The sequence below is a fragment of the Pinus tabuliformis genome, chromosome 2_2 (genome assembly GCF_031772625.1).
Source record: "Pinus tabuliformis cultivar Carrire ecotype Pingquan chromosome 2_2, CPIR1, whole genome shotgun sequence".
Classification (NCBI taxonomy): Eukaryota; Viridiplantae; Streptophyta; class Pinopsida; order Pinales; family Pinaceae; genus Pinus; species Pinus tabuliformis.
Window position 1 is genome coordinate 728,880,541 of NC_142300.1, and position 21,064 is coordinate 728,901,604.

Here is a 21,064-nt window from a genome sequence, read left to right on the forward strand (position 1 = left end):
TACTCTTAATTTCTCCAGCAATTTCGCAGGTTCTTCCCATACATCATCCAAAATTAAGGGAAACCTCTTTGTCTGCATGCTCTGATTCACCCATCCTTTTACACCTCGTGTAAAAGACAGACTGTGAAACAATCTACCTAAGTAATGGACCATCACATTTTGTCTGCTAAAGAGGGCCATGAGAATCAGAGTTTTGCCATATCAACCCATCCCAACCATACCAGTGCGCCACAACTCTAATGGACCACTAGTCTTGCAAAAGCCTTTGGTTGAATGCATTGCATAAGCTTATGTGGAAGCCAGGAAAATAGAAATTGATATCGCACAGACATAAACTAAATATCGAGATGATGCCCACTAATGCCAAAGATTTTCTCAATGATATGAGCGATGCAGTGCAGATTTATACTTGTTTCAGTCATAAACCTTCCACTCTTAATGGAATGATAATGAAAAAGAATTAACTTATTTTGTTTCAAATAGCAGGACTTTCTTGTGATTAAACAAAGAACGAAACGAGCAACAAATAAATATATTTAAATTAAATTAAAAACCAACCAACGAAGAAAAAAAAATGAAAGAAGAAACGTTGGACTAATTTAAGATTTCCCTTCACTACAAATAAACAGGCCCTTTGCACAGTTTGCTTTTCGTAACTGTTACTTCAAATGAAAACTCAGCAAATCAGCTCTAAGAGAAATTTGTACCTCGAAAGTAAGCTGAGTTCCTAATTGCACAAGGAGAGAGCAGATTAGACAAGAGCAGAATGTTTTTCTCTGGGGACCCATCAAGGTGAAAGACTGTGGATTTGGGAGGGTGGATCTCAAAAGAGAGGGAGATGCAGAAACATTTGGAACAAACTAAGCTTGTGCGGGAACAGTGCCAGATGCTTCGTCAGCAGACTCTGAGTGCTCTGGTAGTCCAGAAATTTTTTAGAGGAAGAAGGGAAGCTCTTGCTGCAAGGTCAGTGATACATAAGAGTTTTGTCTTAGTTATGGCGAAAATAGTGGAAAGTTTGAAATAAATGCATTCAAACCCAGTTCACAATATTTCCACCAGTTGTTTTTCTTTAATGCAACTGACAATGGGGATATTCTTCATCGTGTAAGCCTGTAAATTGCCTGTAAATTGCTTCATCGATCTATCCAAGTTTCTAGCAATATCCTAACCGTATTTATAGATGGGGATTATAATAATTCTTCTGATCGAACCATTATAAAATACAGAGTAAAACATTTTGCCATTTGCTGTCTACAGGCAATGCATCAAAACGTGGAGCAACTAAAGTCTGAGCTTTTAAGACCACCAAGGGAATTTGCTGATTCACCAAGTTGCAGTTGTTAGATACAGCTATCAGTTTAACAGATTTTACACTTCCTTGGGATGGAAACACTTTGGACTATATTTTGCAGATATACATTTAGTCAATTCCAGAAGCTAATCTTCACCCTGCAGGGCATTTAAACCAGCATTGCTGGAGATGGGATGTTTTGGGGAGAGATTTTACTTACAAGACTCGCTTACAAAAGTGCTCAGAAGACCTACAATAGTCACAATAAGCATTTGAGTTTTCCAGCACAATTTTTCTCCATTCCTTTTCAATGGAAGCAATTCCTAAAACTTAAGCAGGCTATTGTAAGTCAAGGTCTCTGCCTTTGTTACATTCAACAGATAGCAACTGTTTTGCCAAGTCTCCTCAATTTTCTTCCTGCAGATACAACTTCACAACTTCCTAGTAATGCTCGTTTGCTCAGTAAGGTCTTGGAAATTGCTGGTTTTGCTTTATCTAGGCCAAATTGTACTTTGCAGACTTTTGGAGATACCCCATAATTTTAAGCCTTCAACTGCAAAACAATCTGATAATGATATGGGAGAGGATGAGGGTCAGATAATACTGCACAAGGATTTAGAGAAGCAAATCCTTAGTGCCGTTAATATAGATTTCCTGAAACAGTCTGAGATTTCTTTATGGAGACATGGCAGATTTTGGTGAAAGCACTAATTCCAATGAGGAGACATGGCAGATTTTGGTGAAAGAACTAATTCCAATGAGGAGCCATCTACAATAGAAGCAACAACTGTTACTGTAATTTGTAGATTTTTGCATCTTTCTATCACAATGTTTCCCCTTGAGAATGTAATGACTGGGCTGGCATATACAACTGAACTTGTTACTACTCTTTGGCATTACATGAAAAGGCGTCACTTGAGCCAAAAGTGAGCATTTATGGAGGATTTGGCAACATTCCTATAACCAGGAGATCCTCTTTCAAGTGGTTGGTTGCTGTCTTTTTCTGTTTTCTGTCCATTTTATAAGCGCATGTTGACAATAACTGATAATGAGGAGTTATATGAGCAACAGAAGCCACTTTCATTCCAAGATGTGAAGGAGCTAGTTAACATTTTGAAAGAGGCATTGTGGTTACTGCTATAGGTGGTCCCCTCTAGGTTTCCTAAACATCTTGAGAAGTCTGTTCAGTCTGTATCAAATCAAAAAGGATTTCAGTTACAGGGAGAGAGATTCAGCATGTTAACAGCTGTACTATTGGCACAGTTGCAGGATTGGAATTGTAGGAAACAATTTTACATCGCTAGATGACCTTCATGCTCGTGATGCAGTTGAGGGAAGATTCTCCTATACTAAGGCTGGAAATGAAAATCCAATTGTCAGTGACCTGCTGAAACAAACACCATTGTTAGTGCCATTTATAAAAAGGGTTCAGAATCCAGATTTATACTTCAGTGCTAGCCTCGGCCAGAGAAAACAGAAGCTCTCACACAGTCTTTTGAATGATACCAAATCAGGATAAGGCAAGACCGGGCTGTTGAGGATTCATTCAGGGAATTAAATGGATTGACATGAGAATAACCTAGAGGAATAATTCACGCAACATTTGTGAATGAATTTGGAGTTGAAGAGGCTGGAAATGATGGGTGTGGTATTTTCAAGGAAACTGCTGATCATCTGCTCTATCCAAATCCTGCCTATGCCAAAATATATTGTGAAATCAAGTTCAGGTTCCCCTGCTCCAACTCATGATCTACCTCAAAATCCAAAACCTAAGACAAACAGACCCATTGGAATTTGCTACATTGCAGGTAAATTTCGATGCAAAAACAGAGCATGACATGATCTAGAATTATAAAATTCTGCAAGACGTGTTTACTAAATTGAAGATAGACTATTTCCAGACGCATGTTATGCAGAAATGATCCAATACGAAATTCCAATGTTGACATAACATTTCACATGGCATCAAGTAGCAGTGGTGTGGTTTAAACAATGACTTGGTGATTTCAAGTAATGTTCGATGGCGTTGTCATAGCGATGACATGGCTTCACATGTAGCAGTCAATGGTGAACAATAGGAAGTGACAAGTACTCATTCCAGGTGGATTTCAAAGGGTTTAAGTCCTTGATTTGAGCCTCAGATCATAGAAAAAACAATTAAGGCACAATTCTAGGTATCTGGTATTCGACAGTGGTAAAATAAACGACTATTAATAAATCCAAAATAACCACATTTAACAGTTAACAAGAAACTGATACTGGATTATTTGATGACCCTTTGGAATTTGCTACATTGCAGGTAAATTTCGATGCAAAAACAGAGCATGACATGATCTAGAAATATAAAATTCTGCAAGACGTGTTTACTAAATTGAAGATAGACTATTTCCAGACGCATGTTATGCAGACTTGTTTTGTATTATACATTAGAAGCACAACAAATCTGATAAAACCTATTCCAGCTAAGAAAAATGTTTGTGATCAAGTTGAAAGTTGAAACAAAATAGACCAAATATATGTTTGAGGTGTGACATTCATTTAAGGGAAATGACATTTTGCTGAATGACAGTCATTAATAAAAAATAGCAAGGAAACCAGAGAGGAGTTAAGAATAGGCAGAGGAACGAACCGAAAAATGTGAAGGCCGGCCGGATAAACAACACTGGTAATCTACGCAGACAGCAATTTTGACATCAGATCCCTCCAAGGAGCGCACAGGGTTTCTATGGACATGGATAGGCCGAAGGAGCTTGCGATTCGTGAGGCAGGTGAGAATAAGAATAACCTAGAGGAATAATTCACGCAACATTTGTGAATGAATTTGGAGTTGAAGAGGCTGGAAATGATGGGTGTGGTATTTTCAAGGAAACTGCTGATCATCTGCTCTATCCAAATCCTGCCTATGCTACATTGCAGGTAAATTTCGATGCAAAAACAGAGCATGACATGATCTAGAAATATAAAATTCTGCAAGACGTGTTTACTAAATTGAAGATAGACTATTTCCAGACGCATGTTATGCAGACTTGTTTTGTATTATACATTAGAAGCACAACAGATCTGATAAAACCTATTCCAGCTAAGAAAAATGTTTGTGATCAAGTTGAAAGTTGAAATAGAATAGACCAAATATATGTTTGAGGTGTGACATTCATTTTAGGGAAATGACAATTTGTTGAATGACAGTCATTAATAAAAAATAGCAAGGAAACCAGAGAGGAGTTAAGAATAGGCAGAGGAACGAACCGAAAAATGTGAAGGCCGGCCGGATAAACAACACTGGTAATCTACGCAGACAACAATTTTGACATCAGATCCCTCCAAGGAGCGCACAGGGTTGCTATGGACATGGATAGGCCGAAGGAGCTTGCGATTCGTGAGGCAGGTGAGAATAAGAAAAAACAAAGCATCAGATTTTCCACATAGCCTTCAAATAGGTACAAAGAGTAGGGAAGAAGGACATGAAGAGTCTCATTGAAGAGTCTCATCGCCAGCAGAAGAGTCTCATTTGCCAGCAGGCAGTCTCTGCAAAGAGTCTCATGGCCAGCAGAAGAGTCTCATCGCCAGCAGGCCAAAAAAAACCATTTTTTTCTATGAAAAACAGAAAAAACGAATGGCAGAAAACACTCCAATCATCTAACACAGAGAATCAATGGCTCAGGATCGCACACGTCACATTTTAGGGATGTCTTTCTCAGAAGGAACGCCTTACAGCGTAATTAATATCATAAATTTAATAAATTTATGAAACTTGAAAATCAACGATATGGAAAATAAATTTAATATAAAATCGTTTTCTTTAATGTTTTGATGTAAAAGTAATGTTTCGAAAAATGTTTTGATGTAAAAGTAATGCGAGAGCTTTGAAAAAGTGATTTAGTTTTAATTGTATTTGATTTTTCTTAAATAACTAGTAGAGATTCATCTGGATTTAATATGAGTTGAGGAATTAAAATTTTTATTTGCAAATTTATTTATGTTGGAAACCTAATATATTATTTTAAATTTTTAAATTATTTAAATTGTATTTTTGAGTGTTAAATAAAATATATATAGAATTTAATAAATGTTTTAATCATAAAATTTAAAATTTAATAAATATTTTATGATATTTTATATTGAATATTTTTTTATAACATTAAAATAATTTTTTAATATTGTTTTTAAAAATATAAGCTTTAAATATTTTATTCACACATTTTTTTATTTCTAATTATTTTGGTGTATGAGATTTTTTTTTGGGACAAGGGACCAACCTCCCACCTTAGCTCCACTGCTAAGCTTATGAAGACATACATACTCTAGTCCCTACAGATTTGAACTTGTAACTTCTTAGGAAACAACACATGCTCTTAACCATTAAACCCACTATATAATTGTTAATTCTTTTTAACTCATCATAAATTTCAAATCTAAAGCAATTATTAAATTCAAATCTCTACGATTTTCATGTTTATTTCCATCATTTAAAAAATAAAAAATATATATTAATAACAAAAAAAAATTAACTATATTTAAACAAATAATTTTACGAGAGATTTTTTGGCGTAAATCAGAGGATTTATCATTTGTCGACGCATTTCAAACCAACTAGTGTGGTTCATCATCAGGACAAGTTGAAGAACCAGATCCAGCCTTGCATGTTAAATAGCTTGAGTAGAGTCTCCAACGGCTAACTAGGCCAACGACTAAATTAGACTAGGGACCTTACCTCTAAAATAAATAAATAAATAATTTAATTTAATTGGAAGTTAGTTATAATAAGGGACCTTACCTCTAAATAAATATATAAATAATTTAATTTAATTGATTGTTAATTTAATAGTTAATTAAAAGGCATTAACTATTTAATAAATATGTATAATTAACTATTTATATAAAATTGGTTGTTAAGTAAAATAATAATAATAATGAACATTTGAGGGAGCCAGAGCAGAGCGGAAAAGATGAACCCTAACCAGGTTGCCGCCTCCATGTTTTTGCCCGCCGTCTGGCCTCGAGGCGGAGCTGTCGACGTTTGGAATGAAGCGCTCCTGGTTAACCTCACTTATGCCACTCCTGCCTTCGGAGAGGCGCATTCCATCCACGATTTTCTGGTATTTTCTAACTCCAATACGCCTGTTTTCCTTCATATACTGAAAACCCCCTTCAGCTGTTCAGCCCTCGACCCTACAGCCGACAGATCGGGGACCTATGCAGATGCTCGTCGCGCCATCCAACCCCATCAGAGCAAAAATGAAGCGGCTAAGAAGGATCACGCAAATTATTCTCTTGTCCAGCCTCAAGCAGCGGCCCCCAGGAAGAATTTCTCTGCTCTAAAAGGAAGCCCATTCTTGGAAGTGCTTTATCTGTTTTACCAGAACAACCATAACCCCGCTCTAGATCTGCAAAATTCTTCAAGCTTTCTGGATCTGCCTGGATGGATCAACCGGAAGCCCTCCTGGGTGGAGCGCATTGACGTTCAGGAGGAGAAGGCCCTTCAAAGATCCAGCTCTCTATCATCGGAGACTTGTAAGTGCAGGAGAAGGGTAGGAGGAGCCAGATTAGAACCAGATCTGCATAAAGATTCACAGGTTTTCCAGATCCAAGTCAATCTCCTGGGAAAGACAACCATGCAATGGGTACGCGCAACGGATCAGGTGCAGGACCTTTTGCAAAATCTTGAAGGTCGGCTAGGAATCCCCTCAGCTTGCCTCAGACTGATATACAAGGGTAAGCAACTCATGAATACCCTTCCTCTCTCTTATTACAACATTCAGAAGGATGCCTCTATTGTAGCTACTTTTCGTTTGAGAGGGGGTTCCTTCAGGTAGACCTCCTCTGCCCCTTCTTTCTCTTTTAAAGATGCTGTCCGCAAAGATTCTGCCCACACTCAGCCCTCTTTAACAGCAGGCCATCCATTTGAGGCTCCAAAGCCTTTTTTGGTAGATAAATCAGAGGACATTCCTTCCATCAATCTCACCCATGCAGGGATTGATGAGAGCCAACAACTTTTTGCAGAATCCGCACTTGTTTGCAGATTCAATGGGCTATGGCCTCGCACTGCAGATTTATACCAATGGATTCATACCTATTGGACGAAAAAAAGCCAGATATATTTATGCTCAAAAGGATTCTTCATTGTGGTTTTTGACCGAAATGAAGATTACCAGAAAGCCTTAACAGGAGGCCCTTGGTTTTGGGGCTCGGCTGGGCTCTTTCTTACTCCTTGGTTTCCAGACTTCGACCCTTCTACAGCTGTTATCACCAAGATTCCCATTTGGGTCAGGCTCCCGAACCTTCCAGCGAATTTATGGCATATCTCGGTCTTCATAGCAATTGCAGAATCTTTAGGAAGTTACCTGGCTGTAGATTCTTCTCAGAGGGAAAATGGGCTATACACATATGGGAGAATCTGTGCGGAAATAGATAAAAGCAAAGGACTGCCGGATCAGATTATTCTCAAGCATGGAGATTTCCATTGGACTCAAACATTGGATTACGAGAATACAGCCTTCCGTTGCCGCCATTGTCATCAAACAGGACACCTCCAGAGTACCTGTCCCCTGCACCTCGACAAAAAGAAGACTCCAAAGCGCAAGCCCAAGTCCAAAAGCTGGAATCCCTGTGCGCCCCCTCCCCCTATGGACGAATCAGATTCCTCCAGTTCGGATGAGGAGGAAATTGATGCAGATGGGCAGAATATTGAGATTCCGCTGGATGCTCCCTTAGACGATCCGGCAAACGCCTCGGTCTCTCAGATATCCCAGAAACGTTCTCATATCTCTTCATCCTCAGATTCTGAGAAGGATATTTCGCTGCCAGAGCAGAACAGTCTTCAACTTGTTTCGGCCCAGCCAAACTCCATTGACTGGGTCAAAGTAAGCAAGAAAAATGGAAAAAAAAGTCGTGTGACGATAACAACCCCCGCAGGGTAGTTCTCTCTGCTCAGTTACAGCTCTTTGTTATTCCATGCTCTCTTTTAGCTCTCTCCCTGTTTCTTCGCCAAGGAGCAAGGTGGAGCCTATCTCCCTGGGCTCCCTTGCTTTTCTGCTTCGCTTGCTTGCAAGCTTGATTGTACTATACTCTTCTTTTTCTTAATAGATTTAGTCTTTACTCAGAAAAAAAAATAAAAATTAATAATAATAATAATAATAATAATAAATAAATAAATAAATAAATGAATAAATATATATATATATATATATATATATATATATGAGAATAAAATAATATTAAGTTAAAAAGAATAGAAATAAATAAATAAATAATAAAAATAAAAATATATATACATTAGAATAAAATAATATTAAGTTAAAAATAAATAAATAAATAAACTAATCAGAAAAATAATTGTAAATATTAGCTTATTATAAAATAAAAGATGAGACAAGAAACAAGGGGAGGGGAGGAGGAGGGGCGGAAAGGAAGAAATCGACTAGGAAGAGAGAGCTGGGACCCAACATCTACTGATCTTCCAGCCATCCTCTCTATTGAGATTGCTCGACCTCTTTTCAATCTCCAGAGCTTCCTTAAATTTCCGATGATGGAACTGGGAAACTCTAGCAATGACACTAGCCTCCTCAATACAAACATGATGATTGGTTTTTTCCGCATGCTCAGCTAAAGTCGCAGACTTTGATCTCCTATGCTTAAGGTCAGCTGCGTGTTCACTAATCCTTTGATTGATGGAGCGACCCGTCTCACCAATATAGGGGGTCCCACAGGAACAAGGGATAATATATACCCCTTTCATATTTTTAGGGTCGATAGGATCCTTCGCTGATCTGAGGGATATACGAATGGTGTTAAGGGGCCTAAAGGTTACAGGGACACTATGCATCTTGAGAATCCTGTCAATCTTATCAGTGGTCCCCTGAACAAACGGAAGATGGACACCTGGAATCCGCTCCTTCGGTTTCCTTTTAGCAAGAGAATTCCTGGCAGCTTTTAGGAAAGCCTTCTGTCCCATGTATCTACTACAACCATTCTCAACAAAGACATCAAGGAGATGGGATTTTTCTTTCTCAAAACTCTTTTTATCCGAGATCCTTAGGGCCCTAGTAGCAAGGGTATTGAGAACCCCCATCTTCTGAGAAGGGAAATGGTGGGAACTGGCATGAAGACACTGCTCCGTATGCGTTTTCTTTCAAAAAACTTGGTGGGAGAGGGGACCATCACTATTCTTAAAATAAGAACATCAAGGAAAGGGAGGCACCCATCAACTTTCTGCTCTTTAGTAAACTTAATCGCCGAAGATTGTTTGTTGAGATGATCGAAAAATTTCTAGTAAACCTGATATAAATAATAAAAACCTCAATTCAACAAATAATTTTATTATAAATAATTTATTCATAAAATTTTATCTCTAATAATAATCAAAATTGTAATAGATAAAGATAATTTAAACATATTTGAGGAAATCACCTTACAGCAAATAATTTACCCATCCTAATTTATCCCGGATAATAATCAAATTCATAACCAATAAAAGGCCTTCGATCACTGAAACGGTTAACTGCGAATCTATATGTGGCTTGGAGAAGATAAAGTGCAAACTGGCGGGATCTAACGTTAGAATTTCAAATTTGGAACGCTCTTGAATTTGACGGTTATTGCAATTCCATATTTCTTATTATATGGAATATATATTGGCCGTCAAATTCCATCCTGGTAGCATGCGCGCATGACCTCTTCCAACGTGCCGGGTCAGAGTTCGCAAAATCATTCTGGATTTTTAAATCGTCATAGTGGAGATGTTAGGTGGCATGGGTGAGTAAAAAAATATAAATATTTTTATTTTTATTTTTAAAAATCATTCTGGATTTTTAAATCGTCATATTTATATTTTTTTTTTGTGAAAAGTGAGTAAATATGTTGGAATGGGTGAGTGACACTTTGAAAAGGGTGTTCAAAATTATTATATAGATATTTTTAAATAGTTTTATAAAAGATATATTTATTCATTTGACATAAGTCAAAAAGTAAATGAGTTATACTACATCTGGATCTAATGTCAGAATTTCCAACGGGCCGGGTCAGAGTTCGCAAAATCATTCTGTGTTTTTAAATCGTCATAGTGGAGATGTTAGGTTGCATGGGAGAACAGCTAACTTTATTAAATAACGATTATATTATATAACAAAATTTATATTTTGTGTGATAAGTGAGTAAATATGTTGGAATGGGCGAGTGAAACTTTGAAAATGGTGTTTGAAATTATTATGAATATTTTTAAATAGTTTATAAAAGATAGTTTTATAAAGGATACATTTATACATTTTTATAAAAGAATAAGTATGCATATGCATAACAATAATAGTTATTGTGTTATTTTATTTTGGTAAAAGAAATATGTTTTTGCATTACAAAAAAGATAGGTTTAGGATGAAGTGTTTTTTTACAGAAAATTCATATATGCATTGGAGATATATCTTTTGTTTGATAAATCTTCTAGTTGCAGCAAGTTTTATTCTTTTGAGGTTGGTCATGGAGGTCTTCATAAGTGAGATTCACTTCGACATGTTTAGGATGAAGTGTTCTCTTCCTAGCTGTAAAAGTCTTTGTGTGATAAAATCAAGATTGAGGATTATGAAAAACATGCTTGTCATGAGAGATATTGTCCTAAAAAATGCATCATGGAGGTTGTGAGGAGCATTTGTGCGATAATGAACGTGCTTGTCATAAGAAACGTGAAGAGGATGCTTGTGTCAGATTTTCACTAAACTTGTGTGCAAGGCATGCTTGTTGGTTCCATTAAGTATGAATATGCCTCTGAACGAAATGATACTCAAAATGATTGTTGCATTGCCATGCCACTTTTTGAAAGATACCATGATGGTCTGCATCTCCACACATTAAATCTAGATGTTGCACATTATGGCAAGGTAAGATGTCAAACTTGTGGGTATTTTTTTCAAATACCAATCAATCATTTTGGTTTACATCATATGGTTTCATGGGAACATGAAGAATACCATTTTTGCAGTGGGACATAAAGAATTTGATATCCAGGATAGGAAATATACTTGGGGAAAATTTGACCCATCAAAATTCATGGTCTCATCCAACCATCCAATGTGATTGAAGTTCCTCTTTGCCTCTAGGTACACTTAATGTCACGTAAAACCTCTCTAAGTGGTGGAACTATGAATGAAACCATGATTTTCGCCAAAATCCTCTGAATCTATTACCAGAAAGGGGGTATCTATTAGTTATTTATCACATGCTCTTGATTAAGGCTCCATCCAAATGTTCAGAGATTTGGAAATTTTCATAAACATGCTTGAAAATGTTGTTTACCATCTCTTTTTGTTTTTTGATTTATGGGTGTAGAGGGCGGTCACCATTCAACATAGGTGTTCAGTGCTTTATCTTCCTGGGGTTGGCCTTCAAAATCACTTATTGTGGTAAGCATGGATAGTATTTCTTTGAACACAAATGAATGCAAAATACATAGAAGTCATTGTTTTGCACTAAAAAGGCTTTATGCATGGGAAAAGAAGCTTCATGAGGAAGTCGGGGTATGTTTACTCACTTTTATTTTTTTTATAAGAATTTGTAAAAATATTTATAAAACATACCACGCAAGAAGATAATTGAAAAGTACCGAGTGGTGTAAAAATAATGCAACATTTTTGGATATATCCTCTCATAATATGAATTATGATCCTATAATTTTATACCCAAACATTTCTTTTAACATTGTTGGGTACTTTTTAATTACCCTCTTAAATAACCTATTGTTTATATCTTTTTATACAATATATATCTCCACATCATCACATTTATTGCTGCTCTGCTTGATGCGTAATTCTTGCCATGCATGAAGAGCAAACATGTCTTACCCATAAAAACAAGACCAATTGACTATTGGCACAACCTTTACACTTGCATATAAGATCAATTCCTTATCACAAGCCTTCCTACTATGTAGATATTTCACAGTCCATCATATTGATTTTTATCCATGTGGTGTGTAGTGCAGGGAATATTGAAAGAAAGAACATGATAAGAAAGTGGTACTATTGAGGAAGCAAAAATTGAAGGGGGAATATGAATTAAAATTTGAGAAAACTAAAGTAGCTTTAAAGAGATCACGGTCTAAGATAATCGTTGTATTCCAGGCAGTCGAATTGTTATCCTCATCTAGTGGAATTGTTTAAAGGGAAAAACATTACCACCTATTTCATTATTTTGCAAGGTGATATGTGAAACTACTTTTTTCCTTATATAATCTCTAATTGGCCATTTTTTTAAAATTTATTTTGTTATTATGAAATTGGATTTCATAGAGCTCCAAAAATCATATAAAAGTAAACATGTAGATTTGTGAAAGAAGAACAATGACTTCAATGTTTGGGGCAAAGTTACCAAATTTGTTGCAGGAACATTAACTACTATGTTTGGGGAAATTTATCAATCATAATACTTAGAAACAAGTTACAATATGTTCACCCAATGCATGAATTTCAATATGCGGGGTCATTTCTCTAACCATCACGAAGTAGGGCCTGTGCTAATCAAAGTCTAATAATGTTATAATGATAGAATAAGGTGTTCAGACCGAAATTTGTTTTCAACCATTGATACAATACAAACTTTCAATCTTGCATCGCATTTTGGTTGTATTCCCCTTACTTTCTAGAAAATAAGTTTTCAGGTAGGTACCATAAACTTAAGGGAATAATTCATGTTTAGAAATATGGATTTGGTACTTTCTTTAATCTTTTAATATTTTATGTACCATAAACTTAAGGGAATAATTCATGTTTAGAAATCTGAATTTTTTATTTTCTTTAATATTTTATATTTAAGTTAAATAAGTAAAGAAGATTTGAAGCTGATAATTTTTTTATTAAGCCATTTCTCAAATGTAGATTTTATAATAATATTGATGAATATAAAATTACTGATTTTATTCATTTGATATATTTTTTAGATTATCAAATGCAATTTATTAATTATTTATGGAAATTTACATTGCATGCATCATTTTTTTCTTCTAAGACAAGAAGGTACAATAATTAAAGTAGATAATCATTATTGTATTGCTTCGACCTTAATTTCCAATTATGATTCTACATTTCTCTATTTATTCACAGACTGATTCAATTAAGTATAACTTTTATAGCAAGGGAATCCCAAAATTATTATTACACTAAAGATGTCTCTCTGCGAGGTTGGTCTGGGCAGACACTATTCATCCCAACAAATAAGATCCATCCATTTTTGTCTGCCTCCATCAAACCATTTTTTACCACATGAAACTATGAACAATGCAATGCATCAATGTGGTCATTTAGCGATTTATGTGCGTAATTTTCCATCAAACATGCTATAGAAATTAATGTGTAGATTCAAAACTGCTCAAATTTACTAAATCACAAGACTTTAAGCTACTCTATTGATCCGCAGAAGTTAATTCACCATCTAGAACTAAATCATAGACATGCAAAAGGAATGATCACACATGCACATAGATTTATCTAGTGGAAAGAAACTTCTCAAAACCCCTTACTATCTATATTTAATTAATCAGAGAATAGAGATAAAATACATTTCATTGCTCAAGCTTGAGTACACCCTGCAAGTGTATAGTCTATCCCTCTGCCTCACTCACTGAATCTGGCCAAGTCTTAGCCAATTTTCAAGCCCTCCAAGCTCCTATTTCCTTGCGTCGTTCCCTTGGGAAATTGACCCCTATTATTTAGAAATTTTCCACTATTAAATTGTGCAATTCCTCTAGGGTCTTTCTATGACTACATGCACCGCTTATACACATTGGAATATGCTACAACTGATAGTACACTTCCTTGGAATCTCCGTCTCAACTGGGTAACTCGAATTCTGCGCATGCAACAATTATTTTGCGTTGATTGATGGTTAATTGGATGATCACTGAGTGTGGTTGAAGTTCCACTTCCACAACTTAACCACCACCAGTTCACTAGTTAAACTGGAAATAACTCAAATTAACTAAAATATATTGCTACAAATTAGCAATCAAACATACTAAAATATATTGCTATAAACTAGCAATCAAACATATTGAACTAAGCCCAAGCTTCAAAAACTCGAATTAACTGAGTGACAAGTGCCATGTCACCTCAGTTAACTACCTCTGAGATTTCTGCTGAAATAGAAATTCAAATTTTCTCTAGTTTGACCAAGGCAAAGTCAAACTGAGATTTTCTGGTTGCATTTTCAACACTCCCTCTCAGAAAGAAAGGGATTATCAACCACCCCTATCCTGCACTTATGGAACTCAAACTTCCTTCTATACAAGGCCTTTGTCAAAATATCAACATCTTGTTCCTTTATCAGAATGTACTGCAACAACATAATCCACCTTTACACACAATCTCGTAGATGGTGACATAGGATATCAATATGATTGGATCAATCGTGAAAAGTAGGATTTTCAAAGAGTTTTATGCATCTCTAATTATCACAGTAGGATCCATCATCTAACCAAACAAGCCAACAAGTATCTTTCTCATCCAGATCGCCTCACATGTTGCTTGACTTGTAGCCACGTATTCTGCTTCTACCGAGCTGAGTGCCATAGGTCTTTGCTTCATTGCGGAACCAACACTGAAAATTACACCTGATGTACTCTTCTGGTCTGATGGACTCCCTGCCCAATCTGCATTGGTGAAGCCACACAACTTCACTCCCTCTGTCCGTCTTTACCAAAGTCCAAAATGGGTAGTGCCTCTGAGGTATTGTAGAACATGCTTAGTTTCCCTTCAAAACAGTTTGGTTGACATAACCATAGCTTGAATCAACTGCTTAACTTCAAAGCACATGTCTGGTTGTGTGTTCACAAGATACATGAGTGAAATCACCAACCGCTGGTAAACAGTCACACCCTTCATACAACTTTCATTCTGAGGGATGGAAAGTACACACAGTAGTTGTGGGGAGTTTCTATGTAACCCATAAATACCTCCAACTCCATTGTCTGCTCTAACTTTTTCCTTGATTCTTTGGAGACCTTGTAATATACAAAGGCTCCAAAAATCCTGAAGTGCGACACATCCAACCTCCTCCTCGAGAAAGTCTCCTCCAGTGTGATCATGCTAAGAATCAGATGAGGATTCATATTCTGCAAATAGATCGATGTGTTGCATGCTTCATCCCACACATGCAGAGGTAGGCTTTAGTCATGCAACATCGCCTATGTTGTTCCCACAATCCTACGGTTCTTCCTCTCAACCACCCCATTCTATTGTGGTTTGTGGGGTTTTGTCAACTCTCGTCGAATGCCTTATTTTGCATAGAAATTTTTAAACTCATTCGACATGTACTCACCTCCATTATCGCTCTTGAGAGCCTTCACCTTCTTTCTTGTTTCTTTCTCCACCAGTGCCTCGAACTCTAAGAAATTAGAGAAATTCTCATCCTTCTTCTGCATGAAGAAGATCCAACATTTCCGCGAGAAGTCATCAATAAAGATGAAAAAATACTTGTGCCTGGAAGTGGAGGTTGTTAAGAAAGGTCCACAAACATCAGAGTGGATCCTTTCAAGGACTACATGTGCTCTATTGTCCCAATCATGGAAAGTGGTTTTTGTGTACTTTTCCAAGGTACACCCTTTACATGTGTCATGCTACTTTAGTGCTCCTTAGGGGAGGCCTATGGTAATATCCTACATGATCTTCAAAGCACCATGATGCAAGTGGCCAAGTATTCTATGCCAAAGTTCACTAACATCGCGACTCTGCACCTTCTTCGCCTTTGTGCTCAATGCAACATAATCCTCCACATCTATCTTGTAGAGGTTCTTCACATGAACCCCAATCTTCTTCACCTATCCTGTGGCTATGTGTATCGGGAATGCCTTTCCTTTTCTGAAGATCACATCATAACCACGGTCTTCCAAAACTGCAATGGATACAATATTTTTCTTTAGACTCAGAACAAACATCACATCCTTGAGTCCAAGAGGGGATCCTGACTCCCTCTGAAAGGTGACTGTACCAATCCTGGTCGCAATGTACCTTCCATCATCTCTCGTCTCAATGTGCATATGGCTATCTTTCTCCTCCAAATCACTGGAAAAATATCTATTCCCATCACTGTGTTGGTCATGCATGCAACGCGAGTAAAATCAAGCTCAAACTGTGAAGCCAAGGCTTCACCCACTGATCCTCCAGAGGTCTTATTGCTTGTCTTCTTTTGTGCACATGTTGTGGCATAGTGGCTTAATTCATGACAATGAAAGCACTTGATTTTAGACAAGTCTTTCTTCTTGCCCCCTTGACTAGATTCTTCTTTAGATTGGGATTTCTTCCCTTTCCATTTATTTTCCTTACCAGCCAAGGCACAGTTCTCTTCATCCTTGCCCTTGGATGAAGTCTCGTCTATGGTATTCCACCTTATTTCCTCCTGTACCAAATTGGACTATAAATGTTCCCAATTTGGTAGTTTCTCCCTCCTATTCATCGAATATTGGTAGTTGTGTCAGCTCTTAGGAAGGCCTAGAAGGGTTAGGCTCACCAAATCATCCTCTACTATAGTAACACCAACTTGACCTAGTTCATCATGACATTGTGTGAACGTACTTAGGTACTGTGGAATGGTCTCATTCCTTTGCATCTTTATATTTTGAATATTATCCTTGAGTGCCAACTTCCTATAGTCACTACTATTCTGGAACAAATATGTCAATGCTTTCCACATTGTATACGAAGTCTCTTTCCTGTGGATACTTGAGACAATATGGTCTCATACTCCCTCCAATATGATTCTTCTCACCTTGGCTACACACTTCTTCCATTCTGCTAAATCCTTAGCATCAGATTTTGCTGGTTTCAAAATATCATTATCAATTAATTCCTTCAACCCATTATCTTCCTATACTTCCTCCATTTGGTCCTTCCATGCAACATAATTCGAGCTCCCTCAAGGGAATACTTGAGCCTTAGTCTATTGAAAGATATCTCCTCAGTCTTGAAGAAAACCTGCAACCTTGATTTGCAAATTTGAACCTCCTGTAATGACAACTTCAAAAGATCTTCTCTATAGTGATTCCAGCTCTGATACCATCTAGAAATTAACGTGTAGATTCAAAACTGCTCATGAAATTTACTAAATCACAAGACTTTAAGCTACTCTACTAATCTGCGGAAGTTAATTCACCCCTGGAGTCTCTTTCTCTATAAATCTACCCCTGGAGTCTCTTTCTCTATGCATGTCATTATTTTGTTTTGTTGTTTTTGTTTTGTTTTGTTTGTTTGTTTGTTTGCTCTTTTTTTTTTTTTTTTTATGACTGTAAGAGATAAGGCTACCTAGTTACACTTCCCTGGAAACGACGCCAAAATGTTTGGTCAATTTAGTGTCCTAAATTGCTCTACATAAATTATCAATCCAGGTATCATAAATTGATGAAGTGTAGTGCCCTATATGTGCTAGATGACCCTTCTTACTTCAGTGTTTTTGAGTTTTATGTTGTTTTGGGGTTTTGATCCTTTAATCCCTAATGATTTACCATGTTCTTGACAAAAATCTTAAATCTACTTCTACTAAAGAAATGAAATGAGGACTAAGAGTGCTTTAAGCCATATTTGGAAGTAAATTTTAGTCAAGAAAAGGAAAACAAAGTTTCTATTTCTGCTCTTATTATTGTTTCCAAATCATGAACTAAAGGAAATTAAGAGTGAAGTTGCAACTACTGTCTAATCAATTACAAGGTTAAATGAAATGTTAAAACTGAAAGTGAGATTGCAACTATCTATGATGGAAACGAAACTAAAATGAAATACTGAAACTGAAAATGAGATTACAACTACTGTTTAGTCTATTGTAGAATCAAAATTTAATGAAAAACTGAAAATGAAATTGCAACAAAACTAAATGAAAGACTTAAGACTGAAAATGAAATTGCAACTAGTCTGCTATGGAAACTAAATGAAGTGCTTAGTTACTATGCTTCACAATTTTGGTAGAACAACCTCCTTGTGATAACATTTTGAGGAATTTTGTACTTCATTATTCTAAGAGAAAATAAATACAAAAATGCAGAAAATAATCATTACATAAGTGAAATATTCAACCACTTTAAGATGAACCATCAACTATAAGGGATTTTTAGAAACATTCACCTACATCATGAGTCACTAAACTAGTAATAAAATGGCAAGACAGTAACGCTGATCAGTGTAATTAAAAACCTAAAGACTAATGAACAGAAAATGAAATAAATTACCCTACACTACTGAACTCAACTTCAAACTACTGATAAGAAACTAAAAAGAAATTAAACAAAAAGAACTATTCTATACTAAAATAAGCTATTATGCATTAGTAAGAAAATGGTAAAGACTGCATTATGAACAAGGTTAGCAAATGGTTATAAACATCATGAAAAAAACACAGTGAATTTATAGTTCAACTATAAAAGACAAAACAAAATGAAATGTAGCTTTAGCCAGCGCAGGGGCCCTCTGCAACTGCTCAGGTTATATGTACTTGATCAACACTCCAACAAATGCTTTCAGGTATCCATGAAACACACAGTCTTCATATTAAAAACAAGGAATGAGTTCTCAAAATTGCAGAGCAGTAATCTGAACTTAACACATGAGAAAATTCGAACTAGTTCTGCGTTCTTCACACAGGTACTTATAGAGAAATTATACAACTGTTTTATGGAGAAAAATAAGCTACTGTTAAAAACACGTAGCAGACAGGCACATAGAATTCTCTTCCTCGGTTGCTGGAGACATAAATCTAAGGTGATGTTTGTTGGATTTAGTTTGCATAGATGGCTGATGAAGTTCGTGGGCTCAGGAAGTTGTTTTAGATCCCTTCTCTGTGAAGCGTGTGCAAAACAGAGTCCTGTTTGCCTTAGGTCTCTATGTTTGACTTCCCTTTGACCGGAGTCTTCCTTGTCGATCTAGGCTAGGTGAATAGGACACGATCGATGCCATGATGTTTTCCAAGCTTCCCATGTAGTTATTTTCTCCTCTTGACTCCTGGAACCTGTAAAAGTATGGAAGTAGCTGCGGAACAACCAATTAACTGCAGAATGTGGCTGCATTCCGTAGCTAAAAGACAAAAATGTATTCAAATAGAAAACATAAAAGTATAACATGTAAATCACTAAAATGTTCTCCTTGAGGCAATGTATAGTGGTTATTGATGATAAGGATGCATTTTTCATGAGAAAAAACAAAGAAGAAGGGATGATAAAAGTTGTTAAGGGAAGGGCAGCTTTGGAGCTCAACAAGTGAGTTTGATGCCCTGGATTGTTCCTTCAGCATTAGCCATTTTAATTTCTCTACCAAGCCCTTCCATCATGAGAACAAATATGAAGGGTGAGAGTAGATCCCCTTGTCTGAGACCTCTGGAGGGTGTGAAGAGTCTTGAAGGAGCTCCATTAAGCAGGATGGAGAAACTAGTCATGGTGACTAGTGCCATAACCCATCTTATCCAGTTTTGGTCAAAGCCATAGGCTTTTAGAACTACCCTTATGTAAGACCAACTTAGGTTGTCATAAGCTTTTTCTATGTCTAATTGAATGATCATACCGGCTTGTTTGTTACTTTTGAGAGAGTGTACCACCTCATGAGCTTGGATGATATTATTGAGGATTTGTCTTCCTTCCACATAGCCTGTTTGCTCCTTTGTGATAAGTGCTGGTAAAAGGGGCTTGAGTCTATTGGTGATAACCTTGGAAATAATTTTATACACCACATTACATAAGGCTATGGGTCTGAAGCCATCTCGAGTCATGGCATTTTCCTTTTTTGGGATCAAGGCTATAATGGAAGCATTAAACGCCTTTAGAACCTTTTTGGATCTTCTTGAGTCTTCCACCACCTCAAGGATGTCCTGTTTGACTGTTTTCCAACATGCTTTGAAAAAGTCTACATTGAATCCATCTGGGCCTGGAGATTTTCAATTTTGCATTTCATTTATCACTTCAATGACCTCCTCTTTCGACACTGGCCTGTTAAGATTGTGGTTATCTTCTCTGGTAACGAGCTGAGGGATATATTGAGTGAAATGGTTGATGAACCTGGATCTATCCCCTAGAGGCTCCTCTGCAATACTGAGGAAATGTTGTACAAGGAGAGATTCCATGTCTATGTGAGAAATGATTTCTCTCCCTTGAGAGTCTTTAAGCTTTGTGATTCTATTGTGTGCCCTGTGATCCATTGTGGATTTATGAAATAACTTCATGTTTCTTTCTCCCTCTTTAATCCATTGAATCCTTGACTTCTGTCTCCATAAAATCTCCTCTTGCAAGCACCGTTCTTCCCATTCTTCCTGCAAATAATCAACTATCTTTTTCCATTCCTCTGTAAAGCTCTCTATGATGTTGATCTGATTGATCTCCTGGAGTTTTTGCTCAGCTTCTCTTTTTCGCTTTGAAGATATTTCCAAATTCTTTTTTGTTCCAACCTTTTAGCTTGGATTTGATATGTTTAAGTTTATGTTGGAGTAGGAACATTCTAGTGCCTTGAATGTTTAGATCCTCTCTCCACCATTTGTCAATATTACTGGTGAATTCAGGATGAGATAGCCAGGCATTCTCAAACCTGAAAGGTCTGTTTCTTGGTGTACCCATAAAAGTGGCTTCCAGCTGTACAGGCTAATGATTCGAACCTCCAAAGAGAAGAGTAGAAGCTATTATGGCAGGGCCTGAGAAAAAGAGGTCCTCTAAGATAATAAATCTATCTAGTCTAGATGCAACTTATGAATCTCCTCCCCTTTGTTGTTCCAGCTGAAGGTCCCATTGTTCCAGTTTCCACTAACCCCATGTTCATTATGAAGTTCTGGAAG

General features: G+C 36.7%; 1 pseudogene; it reads left to right on the forward strand.

Moving 5' to 3' along the window:
* LOC149194736 (E3 ubiquitin-protein ligase UPL6-like) lies at positions 1–3,647 on the forward strand (annotated as a pseudogene).
* The last annotated feature ends 17,417 nt before the right edge of the window (positions 3,648–21,064 follow it).